Consider the following 7,840-nt stretch of genomic DNA (forward strand, 5'->3'; position numbering starts at 1 on the left):
TTAGGAAATACACAACATAAAAAGGAGAGAGAAATAAATGCTGAGTAAAATAGAAGTCAATGTTTGGAAGGTAAAAAGAGCAAAAGATGTAACTTTTATTCTGGATGAGTGAGAGGAATATATCACACTTTGGGGCTTTTGTAAGAAGATTTACTGATAAACCTGGGACTTGAGAGGAAGCTGCTTCATGGTTTACAGAACGAATTCAGCCCCTGGAGTGGAGCCAACAGCTGCACCGTCCAATAACAGACAGGACGGGGACACTGTCTCAGGCCTGGTGAGCTCAGTCGATGAAAGCATGAAACTCTGAATCTCAAGTTTTTGAGTTTGAGCCCACGGTGGGTGTTTTCTATTTCCTTTTTAGGCTGATTTTACAGGCGTTATCCAGCTCTGAATTCCTCGGCAGAGAGTTCAAGGAGTGTTTGAAATGAGATTCAACAGCAGTATGAGAAAGTCTCTCCTTGATTCAGGACTCTTACCTCTCTGCAGCATCTCGCTGCTGAAGATTGAACTTTTTCTCATTTCATTCTCAGCTCAGGGTCAGTCTGGATCACTGGGACTTCTGGCTGTCTCCCACTTCACAATTCATCAGTGCTGAGAAATCAATGGGGAATATTACTCACATGTTGTAATGTTTTATAAATACTTGAATGTATTTCACACTGTGTCCAACAGTGTGAATCTCCCCTGGTATATCAGCTCACCAACACTTCAACAGAACATTCACATAATGTGAGCTCTGACATCTGTTCAGATTCCATTCCCAAGACCTGGAAAGTGGGATTGGGCTGGATCGCTCTTTTTCAGCTGGCACAGACACGATTAATAAATGGTCTCATTCTGTGCCATAAATTTTCTCGATTTTCTATGTTCCATGAAGTGAGGTGTGATTGGGAGGGGCAATTCCACCAGGGTTATATTTTCTACCAAAAGAATGACACAAGGGATACTTCACATTTTTATTCATTCATTCATGCGATGTGGGCATCGCTGGCTAGGCCAGCATTTATTGCCCATCCCTAATTGCCCATGAGAAGGTGGTGGTGAACTGCCTTCTTGAACCGCTGCAGTCCATGTGGGGTAGGTACACCCACAGTGCTGTGAGAAAGGGAGTTACAGAATTTTGACCCAGCGACAGTGAAGGAACGGCGATATAGTTCCAAGTCAGGATGGTGTGTGGCTTGGAGGGGAACTTGCAGGTGGTGGTATCCCCTGCATTTGCTGCCCTTGCCCTTCTCGGTGGTAAATGTCGCTGGGTTTGGAAGGTGCTGTCTGAGGAGTCTTGGTGCATTGCTGCAGTGCATCTTGTAGACAGTACACACTGCTGCCACTGTGTGCCGATGGTGGAGGGAGTGAATGTTTGTAGATGGGGTGCCAATCAAGTGGGCTGCTTTGTCCTGGACGGTGTTGAGATTCTTGAGTTGGAATTGCACCCATCCAGGCAAGTGGAGAGTATTCCATCACACTCTTGACTTGTGAATTGCAGATGGTGGACAGGCTTTGGGGAGTCAGGAGTCATGGATGAGTGAGAGGAATATATCACACTTTGGGGCTTTTGGAAGAGGATTTATTGATAAACCTGGGATTTGAGAGGAAGCTGCTTCATGGTTTACAGAACAAATTCAGCCCCTGGGGTGGAGCCAACAGCTGCACTGTAATTACTCACCTCAGGATTCCAAGCCTCTGACCTGCTCTTCTAGTCACGTTATTTGTATGGCTACCCATGGTAACCCCCATGATGTTGATGGTGGGGGATTCAGTGATTGTCATGCTATTGAATGTCAAGGGGAGATAGTTAGATTCTCTCTTGTTGGAGATGGTCATTGCCTGGCACTTGTGTGGTGCGAATATTACTTGCCACTTATCATCCCAAGCCTGTGAGACTGAAATAGCTCAGTTGGGAGTGTGTTGGACTGAAGATCCCTGGTTCAATCTGGGGTTTTGGCAGTTGTCCTTTATTCTGCATCGCCCTTTGGTTTTGACTCTTGAACTGCACAATTTACACTGAAATTATTTACCCAACTCTGAAGGTTGGATTGGAATAGAGAGATATCAATGATGGGAAATATTTACATTGTCAGCTTTAGCTTATTCTCTATCTCCCTGTGTCCTTTTCCCCAGTATTTGACTCTCTCGGGGCCGGGTGAACATTTGATTTGCTGGAAACAGGAGTGCGTGAAAGAACATGTGTGGAGTTTGATTTTGTACAGAGGGAGAGCAAATCTAACAGGGCTGTGAGATATTGGCCTGGATTTTACTGCCCAATAGCGGTGAACTCTGAGACTTTCACTGCTATTGAGGGTCTGAACAGCACTGCAACTGCTGGTACATGCACACACTAACACCAGCATCTGGAAGTTGTGGTGGTGAGAAATGTGCTTAGAAGGAGCCTCTGATCATAATCGCACCAGCCCACTCTTTAAAGTGACAGGGACCTGTAGTTCAGCAATTTTTTTTTTTTTTTTAGAATATTACAGCGCAGTACAGGCCCTTCGGCCCTCGATGTTGCGCCGATCATCTGACCTACACTATTCCATTTACATCCATATGTCTATCCAATGACCACTTAAATGCCCTTAAAGTTGGCGAGTCTACTACTGTTGCAGGCAGGGCGTTCCACGCCCCTACTACTCTCTGCGTAAAGAAACTACCTCTGACATCTGTCCTATATCTTTCACCCCTCAACTTAAAGCTATGTCCCCTCGTGTTTGCCATCCTCATCCGAGGAAAAAGACTCTCACTATCCACCCTATCTAACCCTCTGATTATCTTGTATGTCTCTATTAAGTCACCTCTCCTCCTCCTTCTCTCTAACGAAAACAACCCCAAGTCCCTCAGCCTTTCCTCGTAAGACCTTCCTTCCATACCAGGCAACATCCTAGTAAATCTCCTCTGCACCCTTTCCAAAGCTTCGACATCCTTCCTATAATGCGGTGACCAGAACTGCACGCAATACTCCAGGTGCGGCCTCACCAGAGTTTTGTACAGCTGCATCATGACCCCGTGGCTCTGAAACTCGATCCCCCTACTAATAAAGCCTAACACACCATATGCCTTCTTAACAGCCCTATTAACCTGGGTAGCAACTTTCAGGGATTTATGTACCTGGATACCAAGATCTCTCTGCTCATCTACACTACCAAGAATCTTCCCATTAGCCCAGTACTCTGCATTGCTGTTACTCCTTCCAAAGTGAATCACCTCACACTTCTCCGCATTAAACTCCATTTGCCATCTCTCAGCCCAGCTCTGCAGCCTATCTATGTCCCTCTGTACCCTACAACACCCTTCGACACTATCCACAACTCCACCGACCTTCGTGTCATCCGCAAATTTACTAACCCACCCTTCTACACCCTCATCCAGGTCGTTTATAAAAATGACAAACAGCAGTGGCCCCAAAACAGAACCTTGCGGTACACCACTAGTAACTAAACTCCAGGATGAACATTTGCCATCAACCACCACCCTCTGTCTTCTTTCAGCTAGCCAATTTCTGATCCAAAGCTCTAAATCACCTTCAACCCCATACTTGCGTATTTTCTGCAATAGCCTACCGTGGGGAACCTTATCAAACGCCTTACTGAAATCCATATACACCACATCCACGGCTTTACCCTCATCCACCTGTTTGGTCACCTTCTCGAAAAACTCAATAAGGTTTGTGAGGCACGACCTACCTTTCACAAAACCGTGCTGACTATCGCAAATGAACTTATTCTTTTCAAGATGATTATAAATCCTGTCTCTTATAACCTTTTCCAACATTTTACCCACAACCGAAGTAAGGCTCACAGGTCTATAATTACCAGGGCTGTCTCTACTCCCCTTCTTGAACAAGGGGACAACATTTGCTATCCTCCAGTCCTCCGGCACTACTCCTGTCGACAATGACGACTTGAAGATCAACAACAACGGCTCTGCAATCTCCTCCCTGGCTTCCCAGAGAATCCTAGGATAAATCCCATCTGGCCCAGGGGACTTATCTATTTTCACTCTTTCCAAAATTGCTAACACCTCCTCCTTGTGAATCTCAATCCCATCTAGCCTAGTAGGCTGTATCTCAGTAATCTCCTCGGCAACATTTTCTTTCTCTACTGTAAATACTGACGAAAAATATTCATTTAACGCTTCCCCTATCTCCTCTGATTCCGCACAAAACTTCCCACTACTATCCTTGATTGGCCCTGTTCTAACTATTATCATTCGTTTATTCCTGATATACCTATAGAAAGCCTTAGGGTTTTCTTTGATCCTATCCGCCAATGACTTCTCGTGTCCTCTCCTTGCTCTTCTTAGCCCTCCCTTTAGATCCTTCCTGGCTAGCTTGTAACTCTCAAGCGCCCTAACTGAGCCTTCACGTCTCATCCTAACATAAGCCGCCCTCTTCCTCTTGACAAGCGCTTCAACTTCTTGAGTAAACCACGGCTCCCTTGCTCGACAACTTCCTCCCTGCCTGACAGGTACATATTTATCAAGGACACGCATTAGCTGCTCCTTGAATAAGCTCCACATTTCGTTTGTGCCCATCCCCTGCAGTTTCCTTCCCCATCCTACACATCCTAAATCTTGCCTAATCGCGTCATAATTTCCTTTCCCCCAGCTATAATTCTTGCCCTGTGGTATATACCTGTCCCTGCCCATCGCTAAGGTAAACCTAACCGAATTGTGATCACTATCGCCAAAGTGCTCACCTACATCTAAATCGAACACCTGGCCGGGTTCATTACCCAGTACCAAATCCAATGTGGCATCGCCCCTGCTTGGCCTGTCCACATACTGTGTCAGAAAACCCTCCTGCACACACTGGACAAAAACAGACCCATCTAAAGTACTCGAACTATAGTATTTCCAGTCAATATTTGGAAAGTTAAAGTCCCCCATAACCACTACCCTGTTACTCTCGCTCCTGTCGAGAATCATCTTCGCTATCCTTTCCTCTACATCTCTGGAACTATTCGGAGGTCTATAGAAAACTCCCAACAGTGTGACCTCTCCTCTCCTGTTTCTAACCTCGGCCCATACTACCTCAGTAGACGAGTCCTCAAACGTCCTTTCTGCCGCTGTACTACTTTCCTTGATTAACAATGCCACACCCCCCCCCTCTTTTACCCTCTTCTCTGTTCTTTCTGAAACATCTAAATCCCGGAACCTGCAACATCCATTCCTGCCCCTGCTCTACCCATGTCTCCGAAATGGCCACAACATCAGGATCCCAGGTACCAACCCATGCTGCAAGCTCACCCACCTTATTCCGGATGCTCCTGGCGTTGAAGTAGACACACTTTAAACCAAGTTCTTGCTTGCCAGTGCCCTCTTGCGTCCCTGTAACCTTATCCCCTACCTCACTACTCTCAACAGCCTGTACACTGGCACTGCAATTTAGGTTCCCATTCCCCTGCTGATTTAGTTTAAACCCCCCCGAAGAGCACTAACAAATCTCCCCCCCCAGGATATTGGTACCCCTCTGGTTCAGGTGAAGACCATCCTGTTTGTAGAGGTCCCACCTACCCCAGAAAGAGCCCCAATTATCCAGGAAACCAAAACCCTCCCTCCTACACCATCCCTGCAGCCACGTGTTCAACTCCTCTCTCTCCCTATTCCTCTCTTCGCTAGCACGTGGCACAGGCAACACCCAGAGATAACAACTCTGGTTGTTCTCGCTCTAAGCTTCCACCCTAGCTCCCTGAATTTCTGCCTTAAATCCCCATCTCTCTTCCTACCTATGTCGTTGGTGCCTATGTGGACCACGACTTGGGGGTGCTCCCCCTCCCCCTTAAGGATCCCAAAAACACGATCGGAGACATCACGTACCCTGGCACCTGGGAGGCAACACACCAACCGTGAGTCTCTCTCATTCCCACAGAACCTCCTATCTGTTCCCCTAACTATGGAGTCCCCAATGACTAATGCTCTGCTCCTCTTCCCTTTTCCCTTCTGAGCAACAGGGACAGACTCTGTGCCAGAGACCTGTACCCCATTGCTTACCCCTGGTAAGTCGTCCCCCCCAACAGTATCCAAAACGGTATACCTGTTGTTGAGGGAAACGGCCACAGGGGATCCCTGCACTGCCTGCTGGTTCCCTTTCCTTCCCCTGACGGTAACCCATCTACCTACTTCTTTTACCTGAGGTGTGACTGCCTCCCTATAACTCCTGTCAATAATCCCCTCCGCCTCCCGAATGATCCGAAGTTCATCCAGCTCCAGCTCCAGTTCCCTAACGCGGTCTGCGAGGAGCTGGAGTTGGGTGCACTTCCCGCAGATGCAGTCAGCAGGGACACTCTTGGCGACCCCTACCTCCCACATTCTGCAGGAGGAACATACAACTGCCTTTACCTCCATTCCCACTATTCTAGATTCCCAATAAATCTACTGAAAAATCAATCGAAAAAAAAAGTCAAAACTTGTTCTCTTAGCAATCCGACGGACTGAAGTTTTAAATAAAAAGCTTACCTTATCAACACCCTAGAGTCCTTTTTTTTTGGTTAGAGGAGGAGGGTGGGTGGGAGACACTACACGTGTAGTGTCTCGGGTACTGCCACTGCCCAAATAAATAGTTTTCCCCTACCCAGCAGTCCCCGGTCCTCCGAAACAAAAAAGGGATTAACTTGTAACTTACTGAAATTGACCGCTCAGCTGAAAGTCCGCTCCGCACCCCGTTCTATCAAGGCTGCTCCTCGCAAAAGACAAAGATTTTAAAACTGCCCAAATAAATAGTTTTCCCCTACCCAGCAGTCCCCGGTCCTCCGAAACAAAAAAGGGATTAACTTGTAACTTACTGAAATTGACCGCTCAGCTGAAAGTCCGCTCCGCACCCCGTTCTATCAAGGCTGCTCCTCGCAAAAGACAAAGATTTTAAAACTGCCCAAATAAATAGTTTTCCCCTACCCAGCAGTCCCCGGTCCTCCGAAACAAAAAAGGGATTAACTTGTAACTTACTGAAATTGACCGCTCAGCTGAAAGTCCGCTCTGCACCCCGTTCTATCAAGGCTGCTCCTCGCAAAAGACAAAGATTTTAAAACTGCCCAAATAAATAGTTTTCCCCTACCCAGCAGTCCCCGGTCCTCCGAAACAAAAAAGGGATTAACTTGTAACTTACTGAAATTGACCGCTCAGCTGAAAGTCCGCTCCGCACCCCGTTCTATCAAGGCTGCTCCTCGCAAAAGACAAAGATTTTAAAACTGCCCAAATAAATAGTTTTCCCCTACCCAGCAGTCCCCGGTCCTCCGAAACAAAAAAGGGATTAACTTGTAACTTACTGAAATTGACCGCTCAGCTGAAAGTCCGCTCCGCACCCCGTTCTATCAAGGCTGCTCCTCGCAAAAGACAAAGATTTTAAAACTGCCCAAATAAATAGTTTTCCCCTACCCAGCAGTCCCCGGTCCTCCGAAACAAAAAAGGGATTAACTTGTAACTTACTGAAATTGACCGCTCAGCTGAAAGTCCGCTCCGCACCCCGTTCTATCAAGGCTGCTCCTCGCAAAAGACAAAGATTTTAAAACTGCCCAAATAAATAGTTTTCCCCTACCCAGCAGTCCCCGGTCCTCCGAAACAAAAAAGGGATTAACTTGTAACTTACTGAAATTGACCGCTCAGCTGAAAGTCCGCTCCACACCCCGTTCTATCAAGGCTGCTCCTCGCAAAAGACAAAGATTTTAAAACTGCCCAAATAAATAGTTTTCCCCTACCCAGCAGTCCCCGGTCCTCCGAAACAAAAAAGGGATTAACTTGTAACTTACTGAAATTGACCGCTCAGCTGAAAGTCCGCTCCGCACCCCGTTCTATCAAGGCTGCTCCTCGCAAAAGACAAAGATTTTAAAACTGCCCAAATAAATAGTTT

The sequence above is a fragment of the Heterodontus francisci genome, unplaced genomic scaffold, assembly GCF_036365525.1.
Source record: "Heterodontus francisci isolate sHetFra1 unplaced genomic scaffold, sHetFra1.hap1 HAP1_SCAFFOLD_58, whole genome shotgun sequence".
Taxonomy (NCBI): domain Eukaryota; kingdom Metazoa; phylum Chordata; class Chondrichthyes; order Heterodontiformes; family Heterodontidae; genus Heterodontus; species Heterodontus francisci.